Source organism: Acipenser ruthenus, chromosome 3, assembly GCF_902713425.1.
Source record: "Acipenser ruthenus chromosome 3, fAciRut3.2 maternal haplotype, whole genome shotgun sequence".
In the NCBI taxonomy this organism is placed as follows: Eukaryota; Metazoa; Chordata; class Actinopteri; order Acipenseriformes; family Acipenseridae; genus Acipenser; species Acipenser ruthenus.
Window position 1 is genome coordinate 68,217,819 of NC_081191.1, and position 19,223 is coordinate 68,237,041.

Genomic DNA, 19,223 nt, shown 5'->3' on the forward strand with positions numbered 1-19,223 from the left:
AACTTAGAAAGCTATTGACATTTTTTGAAATTGCATGTGTTCTGCAGAGAACTAACAAAACAATGCATTTTAATTCACTCTCCTTCAAAGCCTTGTAATTATCTGAAACAATAAATAAAGGGTCTATTATCACTTGTGCTGTGGTTAAAGCAATTGTTTAAATTGCTAAAAATGGCTTGGAAATAGAAACAAAAATAAATAATAGTACCCCAATAGTCTATATCCAAGCCTCTATGGTTCAAATTGTTAAATAAACAAAACACTCTACCTCAATGGACTACCATAAAAATACCAATGAGCTGAAATATTTACCCATTTTTATTTATTTTTTAGCACCTCTAGGCTTTATTGTCATATGTTTACACAGTACTATCCTGGAATGTACAGAGGAATTTAAAACCAGACTTTATTTCAATTCAGCTACACAGTTAAAGGGTTGCAGTGTTAAAAACAAATGCATTTCATTTGTTCATATTGCGGTAATATTGTTTCAACACCAAACACATATTGTTTCAAGACAATATGTGTTTAGATTTATGACCCATGATATTCACACATCATGGGTCATAAATCTGGTAAATAAAACCAAAAACATTTCTGAGCTTTCACTCAGCTTTGTTCACCAGGAGAAATAGGATTTATCTAAATGTATCCTGATCATCCTTTCCTGCAACATGATGCTGGATTTTTGTTTCCACAAGAGCCATTGCTTTCAATGGGGGTCCACATTGTTACAGGAGAGCATGATCTAGATACTACAGTATGACACTCGTAAGACCAGACTTTTTTTCTTGTTAGTGAAAGCATTCTTGGTTGTGTTCCTCGATTTTTATTTTTTTTGCCAAATCGACGATTAATATCAACGTTTACTTTAGAAAAAATTTGCTGGTTTTTTTCTATCCGTATTTTTCCATTCAAGCAGAGAATGGGTGAAATCGACCTTTATGCTTTTTAAAAAAAAAAAAAAATTATTCCATTGAAAAACGTCTCATTTTGCAAAACCCCTTTATCATATTCAACATGCAACAAAACCATGGTTACCAACATTCTAAATTTAAATAACGTTTGGTCACAGCTGAGCTATACATTTAAAAACGGTCTCAAATAAACTAGTAAACGCAGCATATAAGTGTATTACACAGACCTTTATAGCATAAATTTACGAGTAAAAATAATATGGACAGAACAAAACATTAGGTAGTTGAACAGAACTAACTTGCACTTAATATTCAGAGTCTGAGCTCCTCCTCTCCTGCTTCAGCACAGCCGGACACAGTCACATCACAGGCAAGGCAGATGGGCCCGCTTTGTCCTGCCGCTGGAGACTTCAGCCGTCAGCCATTATTGTGCACAATGTTCATTAAGTGTTTTTCTCTTAAGCCCCATTTTCAAACCCAAACTAGTAACTGTCACTGTATACCTAAAGCAAAAGCTTACGTACGCCTTAACCCGCTAATTTCAAAGTAGGCGCTTTGAATGACAGGCGCTGTAGCTGGCAAATGAGAGCATTCTAGCACTGCTTCAGTCAACGAGATCTGTCAGAACAAAGTGAAACTACAGTACTAGCGGCCCACTTTATGACTGACAGCGAATGGAGATGGGACTGACAGCATAAGTAAGTATAAGTATAAAAACTACACAAACTAGAGAGGATTTCTAAATGATTATTTTTGGTAAGAAAATAAAAAAATAGCGAGTGGTTTTACCGACTTTTATCATATATAAATTTATTTCAGTCAAACTCATATTTTCTGGGAATTCGACGTTTAACAAGCTTTACCGATTATTATCGAAAAGTAGCAAGCCTATTTATGACCCAATTATTTCTGAGTAAATAGCAAAACATTCAAAATTATGTTAACAAATGTATTGCTGTGTTACGGACACGCAGGCTCTTGCAGACACTGCAGGAGGTTCTGTAACCCTGCTAATTACACTGTTGAGTAAGAGCAACCTAATGAAATCACTCATTTGAACATTTACTGTATATAAGCTTGCAAAATGAATTATCCTTCGGGCACCTCTTACACAAGAGTCATTATTGACTAAAGGCATTTTTCATGGAACTTCTCCTGGTGGAGTTACAGACAGCTAGACAATAGATTCTTATTACAGGGACTTGTCATCTACATGCTAGTTTTGGGCTGATACAGTATGCTCATTTTAGTCTTGTTTTTACTAGCCTTCCACTTTTTTTACTTGTTTATCTGAACAAGGAGACAGACATTTTTCTGCAAGTCCCTGCACACTTGTAGGATAACGGTTGCTTGACAACAGTATACAAGCCATCAGCTTTATTAAAGAGTCTGGCAATGTATCCATCAGGGGTAAGACCTTTTAATATTCATCTTTATAGGCAGTAGTCTTCTGTGGCTCTCTCTCACCTGCTTGAGGCTAATGCTGACCTTCTCACAGCTGAGCAGAGGGAATTTAATTCCTCAAACAATGTAGTGATATGGGGACCTCAGTTCTTTTCTATTTTCCTCAGGAAAGCAAAGGTGTCAGAAGTAACCTTTTCTGGTTATAGCATCTATTGTTCTGTATATCGTGTCCAGATGGGTTTTGTTAAAGGCATTGAAATTTCAAGGTCAAGTAAAGGGGGAATCGTAAGTGTACTGACCATATGTCATCCAGTGGAAGACTGCCCTTCAAAAAATCAAACAAAATTTACATCAATATCATTTATAAACAGCCTGAGCTATCAGGTGTAGTATTTGCCTTCAACATGTACGGGGGGGTAAGGGAGGTGGGAGTAACTATAGACAGTTAGTGCTTTTTAAAGTGATCTTTCATGTGAAGGCAAACAGTAACATTCCTGTGAAGAAGTGGATCTCTTCTGGGTTATTGCCCTACTTGGATGAGGTCACCTCTTCAATGATATCCACTACCCACAATTATGCGTGAAGTATGGATTTGTGTTTTGTGTTGGCAGACTCCAGGGTGAGGTTGTCTTGAAGCATCATTGAAGTCCATCCTTTCCTTCCTGATGGTATTTGACTTGGGAAGACTGAAAAAGCAAACAAAAAGCAGTATGATTGAGAATGTTTTGCAGAAGATAGTAACCCAGATAACAGAACTGTCAGTTTGAAAGAGAATTTCCAAATCAATTGCCAATATGTTTTTTCTTTATATATTTCTATCAGTGTCGGGCCTTACCGAGGTGGTCTTCACAAGTAATGAACCACACTTTGATGAAGCAGGATAAGTCTCTGAAATCCCTCATTGCCATTGCATTCTTCTGTGATTCCCACAGGGATTTGACTGCGCTCCCGTTTTAATCCCACATCTAAAAATGCTGTACAGAAACTTTTTATTCTTTCCAGTTTTCATGCATGATTTTTTAACCATACTGTTTTTATTTTTTTTATTTTAGTACAGTAGCTTCATGATATGTCTGCACTTCAACAACAAAAGCAAATGTAAAAGCTTACAGGTTTTAAGGTGAAGGAAATAACCAATAAAACACTGCCCTCCAACAAGTATTAGGACTGTATCAGATGGTATACAGCACATGCAAAAACTGTCTACATGCTTGGAGTTGAAAGCAGACACATTTGTGGTGTTAGCCCCTTTTCATCACTTCTTTTCATGCAATGATACAACTCTTTGATTCTCATTTTGTTAACAGATGTATGATCCTTTAAAGAAAGAAAAAACTGAAAGATCTTGTAGAGGCTGTCAACCTAGGCCCCTTATGTTTATTTTAAAACATAAGTCTCCCCTTTGTATTACACCCCATCCTTGTTTGTGTTTTGCACACCCCTCCCCCCACCTTTAAATTTGTCAGTACCACAGTATTAGGGCTTGAACTTGTTTAAGTTTTCTCTGTTGTTAATTTAGCTTATCAGGGTTTTTTTTTTTGGTAGATTTTAATAATGAATGTGCACACTAGAGTAAATTTACTGCATCTCGTTTATTGACTTATTGACCTGCTTTTTTTCGATTCCAAGATAGATGAAGTCTTCCAAATGTGTTAGTGTTCTAACTCTGTGCTTGCACAGGGATTTGCCTCCCATAGGAAGTGTTAGAAGGTACACACATTTCAGCCTGGAATGAGTTATCTTGGCATGGTTACTAATACTATACCCCTGCTGTATAATAAAGCATGTCAGTCAGGGGAACTGACAGTTCCCTTGACAAGTGGACATTTTAATTAGCTTTACTGCACAGCTTTCTAATACGTATATGTACACAGCATTGCAAGTAGCTAGAGATCAGCAAAAACACTTCAAATTTAATATGCAGCAATAATACGTCAAAGGGTTAAGATATGTCACCCATCTGTCTCAAAAGGCAGGAACTCAGAACTGCAAAGGATTACATTTTTCTTAAGTTTCCTCTTTAAAACAGAAGTGTAAAAGAGCTTGGTTAGGCTACAAGTAAAGAAGGACTATGAAATGCTTCCATATATATATATATATATATATATATATATATATATATATATATATATATATATATATACACTGTATATATCATTTGCTTTGAATGCTCATAAATAATTCTTCATCTGCTGGGTTGAATAAGGCATGAATGAAGCAGGTCAGGATTAGGGTCCCACGATTTAGTCTAGCTGGTTGAGTATTATCTAGTATCAAGGAAAGCAATTTAAAAATTCTGCTATAATGATTATGCGAAGCTGCATACAGATTTAAGTTTATCATAATTATTCTTAAAGGTTCAAGTTATTTAAAGATTAAGCTGAACCCAGACTACTTCTGATATTCACCTCATATCTCTGCTAAGACACATGCTACTGATCTGCTACAGTGGCATGCAATAGGATTTGATCCTCTTAAAGGGAAAGATGACATTACACTCTAATCTACTTTGATTCTTGCAGATTTCTACCCTAATCTGAGCTCCCTCTGGAAACTGATTGCACCATCAGTGGCATTAACCTCTACTGCTGGGCACAGCAATAGGTCCTCATTAGACACACTAGCACAGAGCAGTGAGAGTTTCAAGGAAGTGACTGCTAATTCCATAACAGAACAAACTCCTCTAATTTAATGAACAGAATGATTTCTTACAGAAACGTCAGGGTACAGTATAACGATTTAGAGAAGGTATAACCAAATATGTACTTTAAGGCTACTCTTTTCCCAGAACTACACTTTTTAAATACACAGATTTTCCAGTATGGTACCAAAACATGCCATGTTGTACAACATGCAAATTTCAATTGATTACCCATTCTCTATTACTCTTTAATGTAATACTACTAGCTTCTAAATGGCTTCTGCAAAGGCATAAAACTGGGGAAGCTACGCATTCTCCCAATTATCTCTAGCTCACGCTGCCTGCCCTTGGTTTTACATTTGGTGCTGGTCCTATGCTTAGGTTCACAGGACCTAATGGGTTAAGCTCCATTAAAGTGCATGGCTGGTGAGCAATGTCTTAAGGTTTGGTTTCTCGCAACACAAGGTCAATTACCTCCCTCCACCCTAAGCTAGCATGACCAAATCCACAGCAACTGTGCTTGTGGAGTTTGGCTTAAAAACACCCTCCCAAAAATGGTCACAGTCCAGGTTTGGGAAGTTGCTTTGTAATTAGGTTGTTTTTCTTTAGTCAAAAAAGCAACTAATTTGGTAGGAACGTTCAGGTAAACTGGTCTCTCTCTGCCATGTATTGCAATGTTCTTGATGTTTGAAAATACCCATACTATTGCCTGTTATAAGGTGGTAACAGCTCCTTCAACTTTATAATTAGTACTTGATCATTAATGTATCTATGTAGAAATCTAGTTGCTCTGCAGCTCTTGGCTAGCATATTAACAAGAAAGCCCTCCCTTGCCATATTAAATTGAACAAGATCTGAATGGAGCAGCTGTTACATGTTTGGCATCTTTAAGTTTTATTTTTATATTTAATTTGCAGTGTTAGGACACACCCAAATAACAGCTGAAAGTAAGCATCTTATTTATGCACTTCAGTCTGAGACAGATATTGGACAGGAGGATAGCTCCTTCCCTTATAAAAGTATATTATAGTAAAAGTATAGCAAAGTGTAATAAAGCACAAGGAAAGCATGGCAAAGCATATGTGAGCATTGTAAAGAATAGCAAGGTATGAAAAAGCATGTTAATAAACATGGCAAACCAGAGTAAATGCGTACTATAGCCAGGGGAAAAGCATAGTAAAACTACAAAAATACTGTGGTAAATTTTCATAAAGGTTTTCTCACCTACAGACGCTATTGAAAAAACAGGTGCAATTTAGCAGATGAGGGTTTAAGAAAGACTCTTGAGAAAGAGAGACACCGGTTACATCCATGGGTTTGGATATAAAATACTTCTTGTAGCATTGGTATCTGGATTAGAGTGTAATTATTTTCACAATAAAGTTATCCTGTTTACCCAAATCCAAATGAGCACCTATTTGCATCATTCACTTACAGGATAGCACTATCTTTTCTTAGGCTTACTCATAATAAACTATGCTATTTCCATTTAGACAACTGATAAATGTGAAAAAAAAATCTGGTTAATCAGGGGCTGAAGACTAAGAAAAACACTATCTCCATCGACCAGGAAGTGAATAATGCTGATTTTATTCCAAAAATGCTCGACATTGTGAAATGACTAGAATGTTTAGTTTCAAAGTATTTCTACACATTCAACTAAATGGTAATGACACACATGATGCATCTTGCAGTGTTCCTATTGACCTGCTGTTTTTAATATGTCTACTGTCATATTTCAATTATTAGAACTTTAACGGCATGTTCTGGAAGCTGAAGCCTGAGTCCACTGAATTATCCAGGACTTATTTGTATGGTATCGTCAGCCATTGAAAATGTATTCAGCTGGAGGTCACTAAATTAGTTTGCACTTTGAAACACAAAGTGACTGTCATGTAAAAATGTCTATGTTCTGTGCACCACTTTGTACACTGATGGTAGAGTGCATTCTGCTGGGAACCCCTGATTGTTCGTCCCTGAGCATGTGTTTATACTGTCAGAACTTGCATTGCTTTACAAATTGAAAGGAGCATAGGGATATAATAACCGCTTTCATACAGTGTTGTCCCTGAAAACCTGACAAGATTGTGTCACAGCTAAAGTTAAGAGTTAACACTCAAGAAAAGGTGTATCAGAAAACACAGAAGTTCAAACCAGTCTTATGCTGTTAAGTTTGGAATTCCTATCCGTAGGCAGTGTCAGTGTTTCACAAGGGTTGTCATTTTGCAGCAAGTGTAGAACCTCGGTGTCGGCGTTTGGAAGGCCACCAGTCTGATTGCGTTGATATGGCTGGTTTTTTCCAGTGACAAGAGCCAGATTGCAGAGAAGTCCATAAATTGACAGTTTAGGACAGGCATGCAATTGCCTGAGGCAGGCAGAGACATGTTCCGGCTCTGTTCTGCTGACTTAGGACAGTCTGCCCTCCTGAGGTTCCCTGTCCTTTCTGATGACAGATTGAGGAAGACAAGGAGCACATGGGTAGGCAAACACCTCACCCAGGCACTCATTTAACAGTTTCCCTACGCTGCTGACATTTCCATTTCCCTTCCCCACCCTGTTCGTCACTTTATGTTTGCATCCTCTTCCACAGATGACAGTGATGCAGACTGACATGATGCACTGGAAATAACCAGTGTATTTTTCTAAAATTAACTAAACTGTAATGCTCTATTACCAAAAAAGTTAGATTTGATGCTAGGTAGGATAGAAAGAAGTGAAATTCCCAAAGAAACCAACAGATAAAATGTTGCTCTGTTCAGATGTTTATGTAGTAATGTTTAGTGATGTAATGTTAAGTCTAGTTTATCGGCAGTGTCCAAACTACTTGTTATTTATTTTTTATCATACCTCAAATGCAAAGTAAATACCTCACTTATACTCAACGATTAACGTTTCTTTTTTTGATGAGATGAGATGTATAGTACCTTTACCAGCATATATAGTAATCTGTTCAGAAAAGCTCAGAAGGAAGCCTCAGATTCTCCTTTAACTTGTTAATGTTAATGATTCAGAGCTATAAAAAGGCATTTTTATTGTGCTCATACAGTATGTTTGGTAAACCTGTGACAGAAATTTCTGTTTACAAAGGTTTCGTTGCAGCTTTTAGATGGTTGTAGACATAAAGTAATCAGTCCTGAGTTGTAAGAGCCTGCAGGGACAACCTTAATGGTAATTATTATCAGATGTTCACATAACCATATTGATGTTTTTATCATTGAAAATATAAAGGCCAACCGACAAGCTCCATATGACAGAAGGTCTTACTGTTCGAAGTAAGGAGTTTCTGCTGTTGTTAACGTGTCCCTAGTATCTTCTCTGCAGCATAAACTCAGTAAGCTTATCCATTATATGAGTGAACTAGGCAGCCTGTGACATCTGGAACACCACAGGATGTATGTGCTGGTATCAATTATACACTTCAGTCAGAAGAAAAACATGGCAGCCTTCTCCCATTCAGTTTAGTTGTGAAATACCTTCAACACACAGACATGGAAATCGCTAAAGCATACCAGGGGCTACAGTTCAACCCTGTTAGCTGTTTCGGTTCCCAGTCTGTAGTTCTCTTGTTTTATTGTATTATGCATCACACTAAGAAATTTGGTCATTTTCTGATGACACAATTTAAGCAATTTCCTTTGACCTCATGAAAAATAGAAGTATTTTTGTAGTTCTTTATGAATGCATACAAATGTAACACATTTTGACAACTGGCTACTTGCTGTCTGGGATGTGGACTTAGTAGGGTGCCTAGGATACTGGCTCACTGAGATTCAGACTGCTGCTGTATTTGAGATGTTGTTTGTCACAACTGGCCTGTCTACTGGCAAGCTACAGTTTCTTCTGGCTGGCTGGATTCTGGCTGACTGGGATGCTTGTTGTGCTAGGATGCTGAAAGACTGGGGAACCTGGCTTCTGGATTTTCGGAATGCTGACTTTAAACATTTAATGCAATTTGCAATTTAAATAACTAACCTACACTATATTTATTTAATATACAACACAGTTGAGTATTTAAAAAATATATACATTTTTTTAACTAATGCATATATATACTGAACATCCCCTGTCACATGTAATGTAATGCATGTACTGAATTTACAAGCACATTTTATGTATTAGTAAATTAAGTAAATAACTGAATCTCTTCAGTTTTATCCCCAATACAATACCAAAACTGCACATGCACATTTTCTGTGTACGAATGGGTGCAATTTTTAAAAGAAGTATCAAATAAAATACAACTCTACCAACAGCAATCTATGAAATTGACCAAAACATGTAAAAAAACATCACTTACTTTAACCGTTTGTTTATTGGGCTTGAATAACTGCTACCCAGATGGGGAATTTAAATTAAATTTAAAACTTACTGTGGGTTCCTTTGGGGATCTCATTTCTTAACCTGTCAAGGGTACGACAGTAGTAAATCACTTCATTTTCTAAAGTTATGTCAATGCTTCCGTGTTATAGCTGTGTTGAAAAACAGTATTTGTTTTGACTTTTGAGAAATGATTATTTTAGTTCTTACATATTATGAATGAATGTGTTATAGCAGTGTAAATGATCTAAAAGCTACTTAAAAGTAACAGTTTGCCCTGTTTATATTGCTGAGTGAGAGGATACTTGTAGTAAAAGATGCAGCGGGAAAGAAAAACAAATCTGGGATCTGATACACAAATTAAAGGTATTTTTGCTGTAATGTTAATGTTTTTTAACAGAATTTATAATAAATCTGGAGATCGTTATTACGCACAGGAATAATATGTGTAATAGTTGCTACACGTATGTTAGTAATGTACTAGAATATTGTGTTCAGTTCTGGTCACCTCGCTACAAAAAGGATATTGCTGGTCTAGAAAGAGAGCAAAGAGCAGCAACCAGAATTATTATTATTTATTTCTTAGCAGACGCCCTTATCCAGGGTGACTTATAATTGTTACAAGATATCACATTATTTTTACATATAATTACCCATTTACAGTTGGGTTTTTACTGGAGCAATCTAGGTAAAGTACCTTGCTCAAGGGTACAGCAGCAGTGGAGATTAGATAAAGGGGCATTCAGAACAAAAAATAGGACTTTTTTACACAGAGAATTGTGAGGGTCTGGAACCAACTCCCCAGTAATGTTGTTGAAGCTAACACCCTGGGATCCTTCAAGAAGCTGTTTGATGAGATTCGGGGATCAATAAAATACTAACAACCAAACGAGCAAGATGGGCTGAATGGCCTCCTCTCGTTTGTAAACTTTCTTATGTTCTTACTTGTTAATAGATTATAATATGTAAATAGAGGCACATATGAATTCTCCTGACTTGTCATGCATCCGGCAGTTTTGGGAACTTCAATGGCATTTAATATAAGGAAACAATTCTTTGTTACTCCCACTCCAACTGGGAAACATGTCACAAACAGTGTTGTCTTGCATTTGCACAACACGCTTTCATCTTTGCACTAGTGCAAATATAATTTGTCAGCTTGCATTTAAAGACGCATTGATCAACTATTTGTGTTTGTGAAATGTTAAAAGTGTAAACTGTTATATTGTAACACACTCCCCTATTGTCAGTTCCTGCTAACTGTAGCAAGATATGGCATGCCGTGCCAATGCCTGGAGAGAGAAAAAAGGAACATACATTTGCATATTATTCTAATACCAGCAATGACTGCCCAGAAATTACTCGGCATGATAGCATAATGAATGCAATGCCTTTGTAGCTTTCCACATAAACCCGCATGCCACTGTTATAAATTATTCATAGTAGCCTAAAGGCAGTAAATCAGCGAGGCAAAAACTAAGAAAATTAGCAACCAATTACTGTTTATTTATGGTGATCTGCCTTTTTTTTCAAACTGACAAAACCTAAATCAACAGAGTGGACTCTTTGCTAAAACATTACCTGGCAAGCTTATCGGGTCACATTAGTACATGAACTAAGATAACAGAGAGGGTATCTTCTCTGGCCCACTTATTTCATTGTAGCAGTCGCTGAAGTGTCAAAAAATATCCAAGGCAATTGCATGGAAATAACGACATACAGTAATGATATAACCTGAACGCATTGACTCAGCACCGGTCTCCCTTGCACAAGAACACTTGCCATGGGAGTCAATGATATGGGACCTGGAAGCAACTCCTTCATCCCTTACAGCCATCTCGGCCCATTCAAGTTTCCTATGGGGAATGCTACTCAGTGGAAAGGAAACAGCTGCCAGATAAAGTTTGAACTCTTTTTGCAGTAGATCTTGCCTATGATCAAAAAGGTGTGTGTGTGTGTGTGTGTGTGTGTGTGTGTGTGTGTGTGTATATATATATATATATATATATATATATATATATATATATTTCAAAAACTGATTTAAAAACATTTGATTTGATAGGGGTGGAGGCAGGGGTTGGCCCAGAGTAATTTGAACCTCTGTTCAACAGTCCCAGCTGTGCCTTGCAGAAACTAAGCCAGTGTATGTTGCAAAACAGGGCAGGGCACGTACTGTAGGCTGTGTAATGTGTCACATTCACAGACTGCTATAAAAAGCTAGACAGAAATTATTCAGATTACTTTTGCCTAAAGTGTGTAAAGATTTTAATATTTTAAAGTATTGGTCATGCAGGACATAATGTCATGAAATACTGTATATGGTAGGAATGTGATGGTTTGTACTGTTGTAAAGCTCATGGAAAACTCCTTATGCATCAGCGTATTTGGCTATTTGGTGACGAACAGCAATCTAATTACATAAAATAATCACATCATAACATGTATTTGAAATATGTTTCATGTAATTCATTGTCAATCAGGCCATTTTAAAATGTATTAAAGATTATGGGGTAGTGTAGCCATTGCAGTATAGGACTGCCCCCTTTATCCTTAGCTGCTAACCATGTCTGAGCCTGGTATCTCTTACTTAGAAATTTGTAAATTCCCCCCTCCCTTGCTGTTAGCAAATAATGGCATGCACACAAGCTAAATGTCTAACAAATCTACAGGCAAAGCTTGCGGTTGACTTGGGTGGAACTGGTTTAAAAAATATTTGATGGGACATTGCACCAGTCCCTGAATAGCTGTCAGTTTGGATTTATTACATCTGCTCCTATTACAGAGACACGCAGTTTGGTCGTATCTGTGGGTGTAGATGCCAAAAGCTATTGTAGTGTCACAGTGAATCTATTATCAGCCTTGACACTTAGAAAATAAGGGTACATCTCCATGACTAATTGGAAGAAACCTTGATTGTAACATATTTCCTACAATGTAAATGAAATTAGTTATTTATTGAATCTGAAAGGACAAACAATGGTTATGTGCACAGTGGACAAAACTACGAGATTGTAAGAAAAGAGAGCAGGAAATTGTGGGACTTGGATTAATAATTATTGTTTGCTGTGTGATGAGGTGGGTGTATTCAGCAGAGCAATATGTTTTAATTATTTTCTTTCACTATTCTTCAGGCTATTGAAATTACCTAAAGTGTGTGTGTGTGTGTGGGGGGGGGGGGGGGGGGGTAGTTCTTGTTTAAATTTAAATTTAAATTTTCTCTGCTTTTAATATAGTACACCTTTATAAGGGATATTCTACTTTCTACTCCTGCAATGTAAAAGTCCTAGCCCAACCGAATGATCTGAATCGTTTCAGTAAAAAAAAGTATGAGGCAATATGGCCTTGTGGTGAAAAAACAAAGCTAATGGCTAAGAGCTCAGCTGTAGACTCAACCTAGTGACCTTGGACTATATGCTCTTGACCTACCTGTGCCTCAGTATCAACAAGCACTAAAGTATGCAGGCAAGATCTCCAATAGAAACACAAAGTAGCATCTCATTTGGGCCATTCCAGATGCATACCGTAATTCATAAGGGGGGCACATTTATGAATGATTCTTGTTTTTAACGAAGATGTAAGGACACTCTTCCTGTAGTCTTGATCTTTGTGTGGTCATTTATTTATTGCTTTCTAAAAAACATTTCTCAAAATTGAAAATGTATTTAGATCTCAGTCACTTATACCCATCGAATGTTCAATGGTAATGATGTCATTTCATCCATTAAAATATTCGGAGGGGGTCATCTACGTTCAGACTTTTCTGTTGCATTTGTTATCCAACTTGCACTAATCACATTTCTATTGAGACGTGATTCAAGGTTCATTTTTTTTTAAGAATGTTTATTTATCCAAACATGGCTGCATTTAGATTAACTACGTTTCAGTTCAGATCAATTTAATTGACACCCCCAGTGCAGAGGCGCATTTTCAGAATTACATAATCATATACAACTGGCAAGTAACCACTCGGAATAACAAATTAACTGCTCATGCGACTAAGTTGCGTCATGTTAATTTTATACTGTTACCATTGTCTTATTCATCTAATATAAAATATCTTTGCCTTTGCTTTTGCTCCAAGATAGCCCACCTCAGTATTTTTCTGTCTCATAATCCCTGATTGTCAATAAATGCACTCTTGACTGGAGGGTGGTGGGTTTGATCCCAGGTGGGGGACAGTGCTGCTGTACCCTTGAGCAAGGTACTTTAACTAGATCGCTCCAGTAAAAAAAAAAAAAAAAACTGTATAAATAGGTAATTGTATGTAAAAAATAATGTGATGTCTTGTAACAATTGTAAGTATATATATATATATATATAGTTATTATAGTTAGTTGTATTAGTTTACTATTAATTTTTATATAACCAAAACAAAGGTTTACTGTACAGCAGGTTATATTTTTACAAATTCACAGAATTTAACAAAAAAAGTCTGTTTTGTACAGACAGTAGAGCCCACTGGTGTAGACAGAACATCATCATCACACAGATCATCCTTAAGAAGATAATCACCAACAAAAATCTGTCAGTTTGCTTGAAATTAATCAGGTTTTGATGTGTTTTTAAGAAAGAAAAACATTCTCACAAACAGATTTTCCAAAAAAAACGATTTGCTTCCTTTTATTTGGAAAACAGATTTCGGTAGAAAATAAGAGAAATCTTTTTGGGTCAGGCCAATTCCCAACAGCCTGTCATCACAGATGGCTAAGTATTCATAAAAATCTTTACTCAGATGTATGCTTTGACTTTAATATCATCTGGATTTACATGCTGTAATCCTATGAAGTACTTAAAATGAGTAAATGCCTTCTCCCAGTGTTGGAATCCAGTATTAAATGTATGAAAAATAATTCAGTTGTGGGAATTGCCTGTAGTTCAGTCACAATATTTTGCATTGTATGGCCCCATACAGTAGTTACAGAATACAAGTTATTTTAGTGGCTATCCATGTGCTTTTCACTGTGTGTATTGCATAGGTTATTTTTACAATATGTTGGTATGGATTAGCTCTTCTGAAATGTTTATAACTGCACTTGCTCATATTTTGCACTGATGGATATTTCTGTATGTATGTATATATGTATGTATGTATGTATATATCTATCAATCTATATATATATATAATCAGGAGTGTGCAATTCGCATCGCCCAACGCCCTGGACAACAAGTTTTGCCATTATATTTATTTATTTATTTATTTGTTATGTCCTGTGTTCATTCTGTTGTTAGAAAGACACTCCAGGTCAATTGCAACAAACATTCAGAGTTAGTACACATCAAGCGTACTAAGTTGCAGACTAGCTATTACACGGTACTTTCCTGGGGATCATCCCCAGCTGCGGATTAAGTTAGTTCCAGTTGCAATGAGCAAAGGAGTTGGGGATCAGCTGATCCTCAGGTTTAGTACGCAGCAGAGGAATAAGACTATTTCCAAACCCCAAGTGCCTGTGCGTACAAACAGATTGATTCCAGCTTGTGATAGTTCAAAGGATTTATGAGTTTAAGCAAATTGTTTTCAACAAAAAATAAAAATAAAATAACAATTAAAAAGTCGTGCATCTGTAAAACATAAACGTAATAATACAAACAAGTAATTGCATAGGCCTACGAGATTATCATCCCATTAAAACGCATTCATATTTTGGGATGATCTTGTAAAAAAATAAAAAAAAACATTTTTAATTAGCCTAAAAGTTTTGTGTGGTATATACAAAACATATTTATCCACATAATTTCATTAACAAAGACAGTTAATCAGAGCAAGTATCAAAGCTGTCCATTTAATTACATATGCAAATCCAGTCATCCAAGTATATAAAGGTGTTATATTGATTGTATTCATACCAAAGAAATCATGGCTGGCGGTCGTGCTCAGAATTACTCGACAGAGCAGAAACTTTATTTCGTTGAGTGCATAAAAAATGATATCAAAACGGTAGAAGATGGTAGAAAACACGCCACCGCGGCTTTGCAACGCTGAAATGTCTGGAGTGAAATTGTAACCAGGTTTAATGCTGCGTTTTCTGAAAGGCGTCCAGGAACAATATCACATTTAAAAAAATGTGGAAAAGGCTGTTGCAAAGCCTGACCATCCTTTGCCCAAGATACAGCCTTATTACATCGATGATACCCAATTTGCTTACATTATTAGCTATTGATAGTGATAGCATTGGGGTTGATGCACAAGAATCTGGAACATCAGGTAATATTAACTGCAGTTTCATCAGCATGTTGGCTATTATTAAATGCAAATAGTAGTTGTACATTAACGGTCCATTCATCACAGGTGCAGAGAGACGCGCAGCATGAAGAGGAAATACCCACCAACAATTCCAATCTAACCACTCCAAATATCTTTCATAATCTTTCATAAACGTATTCGATGATGATGTCACACACCATCTGGCAATTGATTGACTTGTAACTTTGCCTGTTGATGAAGCTCGGATCCTTATATTGCCTTGAAACCGAATACGGATGTGTGTGTAGTCTATGGCCCCAATAACTCCAGGTATTCCAGCTGTAGAATGAAACCCGGTGCAAATATCTCATTGCTCCTCTTCATTGGGCATGACGACGTAGCTTTCATGAAGTGCCGCTATCAGCTTCGAGATCCTGTGGACAACATGGCAAACAGAGCTTTCATGGTTAATTATATTTACTGCCTTATTAAAAATGGAAAGCTCCGCTAAATGTTACACATATTTTGGATTCTGTATATTTGATATTGGTTTTATTAATGGTTTCATTTCAGAAAACGTGTCTTTAATGAGGTTTCTCATTTTAACTCAAGTTAGTACGGTAACTCTTCTACTAGTCAAGAGCTTGGTGGTTTAATTTAGTACCATATATCAGGAACATCTACGGGGCGGCAGTCGTCATTTGGAGTTTGTTGCAATTGGGAACATCTTGCAGTGTTACATCCCACTTCTGATTGGCTAGCTGTAGAAGAAGCTAATTTTCTATTGGTTACAGAGAAACCCAGAAATGGCTGCCAAGAGAGCCTCTGGCAATGCACAGGCTAATCTTTAAAATTTAGGGTATTATTTTATGTCTTTTGTAAATTAGCAGATAAGTGATACTGCTTTCTTAACACACAGACCTGACATTTAAATGCTGTAATCTAGTAAAGTTTTTTTAAAAAAAAAACACCAGTCGCTAAGGTATTGGATTAGAAACAAAATTTATAACACTTTGTGGTTTACATTTCAAGATAAACTTTCTCTGGCAAAAATGATTTTTTTCCTTTCGATTTTTAGTGTTGCTAACCTAGTTTGCTGTTTATGATATTTACATTTTTTATTTTATTTTTTAGATTTAAACGCTATAAAAAAATTACTAGATTTGAACAGACGCAAAATTAGTTATTTATTGGACGTGCACAATCCATCGATTTGTGAAACTATTAAAACATGACGATTGAGAAATGTGTTTATTATGATAGATATAGATGTACTATATAAATATATATTAATAAAATAAACTAAATCGCATGGCAATGTGTACCGGAAAACCGGAAGAAGCTATTTTTATATTTTCATAACTCCCAAGTGTTGCTTAATATAGTTACTCTACCCCTTTTCCACCTGCACACCCGAGCCCAGCCGGTGCTGAGTTGAGCCAGTCTGGTACAGCTCGGGTAGCTTGAGTTGCGTTTACACTAGAGAAAGGTGAGCTGAGCTGAGACGTCACGCATAATGAACATGCTGAGTCGATTAAATTAAATGTCACAGACTGCAAAAATAGAACTAAGCATAATTTAATAAAATCTTTTTTTATCATGGCATTTTTTTATTGCGGAAAAGTACTGAAAATGCGTGTGTGTGTGTGTGTGTGTGTGTGTACATACCTAAACAAACGAAGCAAAGACGAGTGACCGTATTACAGGTATACATAATTTAATTACATCTTTATAAAATGAAACAACATGTGGTTTAACGTTTCTATTTTTGGTGCATCGATCAATAGTGCCAGCCCTAATATCTATACAATGCTCCCTCGCTATAAGGCTCTCGGTTATAATGCACCTCGGATATATAACGCTCCTACAGCATGTCCCCCAATTCCCTATACTAGTGATTCATGCAATATTTCTACAGTAAATACAGTTGTGTAATATTCCGTATGTCATAAAATTCTGCATCCCCTGCTTATTGTACTATATGCAATCAGGTGGTCTGGCGATTCGTCTTCTGCACATTCGCCACTGTTTGTTTTGTTGGAATCCCGAAGTGAACTCTTTTTTCTAATGTTAAGGTTGGATTAAGGGTGAGGTTTAGTCTATATTTGCATTATTACGGTACAATGTTTTTTACTAATCAAAAACCACTTGAGTGCATACAGTACAATAAGCAGGGGATGCAGAATACAAGGGGATGCAGGATATTACACAACACCGGTACTGTATTTACTGTAGAAATAGTAAACAACTTCTCAGTCTAACTTTCGTTTCTGTCCCTCCCTTTTGATACAGTATCTGAACTGAAGAAAAGCTGCGCTGGCACTTTATAACACAGACATCTTATTCAGCATTTGTTTTATAACTAAATAAATATTAGGCCTATTACGTGGCTTAATATCATAATGTATTTACTTTTTTGCTTCGGCCTTCTCCGGGAGATGAGACACTTCAGCCCCGCTCTGGCAGCCATACCTGGGACGAGCCCATTCCCTCTTCCCCGCGGCCACACGTATTTTATCCAAATATGAGTGATACGTTTCTTTTGATGCTCAAATATGAGTGATAAGTTTCTTTTGGTGCTCAAATATAAATGATGTTTCTTTTGATGCTCATATTGTTAATATATATATATATATATACATACACACACAAACACACACACACAGAAATATCCATCTGTGCAAAATATGAGCAAGCACAGTTATTATAAAGATTTCGGAAGAGCTAATCCGTACCAACATATTTATATATAATTTGTTTTTATTCTAACAAAGACTTTCTGGCTAGTCAGATATCAGCAGGAAACAGACTTGGAGTCAGAATGGGAGAGGTTCCTCCTATGGGAGCCCTTAATAACAACCAGAAATGACTGCAGAATGAATTCATAGGCCCTGAACTGAGGTGCCCTTTGGAACAGATGTGTTGAGTGTGTTAGAAAGTCAGAGGGCATTTTATAAAGAAAACAGTCGAGAACACAAAGGGCCTGTGCTTTTCGACAGTTACATTGTCAAGATTTACTTTGTTTAGTTTTTTTTTACGAAACTATCCCAGGGGAATACAAACTGTGCCAAAAATGAAAGGGCTTCTGACTTCCAAGTGACTCAGTTAAAACAAATTTGAAAGCAAATATAAATATATGTAAAAAGAATATGAAAGCGACTTTTATGTTGTTTATATGGTAGTGTGGCAAAGTGGTTAACAGTGTGCAGGTGCAGGAGTGCTGCGGTGTTCAATAAACAGACAGACAACGATAATCCAGGTGCAATGATGTTTTATTTTTATAATCCAAAATCTGATGACAAAAACAGTATGATAACAGGCAATACAGTATTGTATATTGTTCCGTTTAATCCACGGGTTGGTCACGAAATAATAGTCCCGATATTTAAACACCCACACGTAACACAAACACGACCACAAGTCCACAGTGAGTGCCATAGTGCTCGTGGTGCAAATACAGTTAAGCGTGAACAATGGTGCAGTGTTGTCTGGGTAAGTGCTGGCCTTTGGCGACAGCTCCGGATCATGTCAGCTGTCTAATAACAACAAACAAGTGATTCTTTAGACACGACAAAACAAACAAAACACTCACGATAACAATATGGGTTCTCCTTTCAACTTCTGGTTCAGCATTAACCATACAAAGGAACAATTCACTTCGCTATGTCCCCTTTTATACCGTCAATCATGACCCCTTGGTTAACGAGTGTAACCGCTCCTCCAATCCGCGGCTGCCACATCGTTTCCCTTCCCGGGTCGATGA

General features: G+C 36.7%; 1 protein-coding gene across 8 annotated transcripts in view; it reads left to right on the top strand.

The window, feature by feature from the left end:
- Positions 1 to 19,223, top strand: part of LOC117394169 (receptor-type tyrosine-protein phosphatase mu-like) — a 296,513-nt gene that overhangs the window by 16,427 nt on the left and 260,863 nt on the right. Inside the window, exon 1 of one of the 8 annotated variants that reach the window (XM_059015609.1) lies at positions 15,093 to 15,099. The exons of the other annotated variants lie outside the window; for them this stretch is intronic. The gene's annotated coding sequence lies outside the window, so the exon portion shown is untranslated. Of the gene's footprint in view, positions 1 to 15,092; positions 15,100 to 19,223 lie in introns of those variants that run through there. 8 annotated transcript variants of the gene reach the window in all.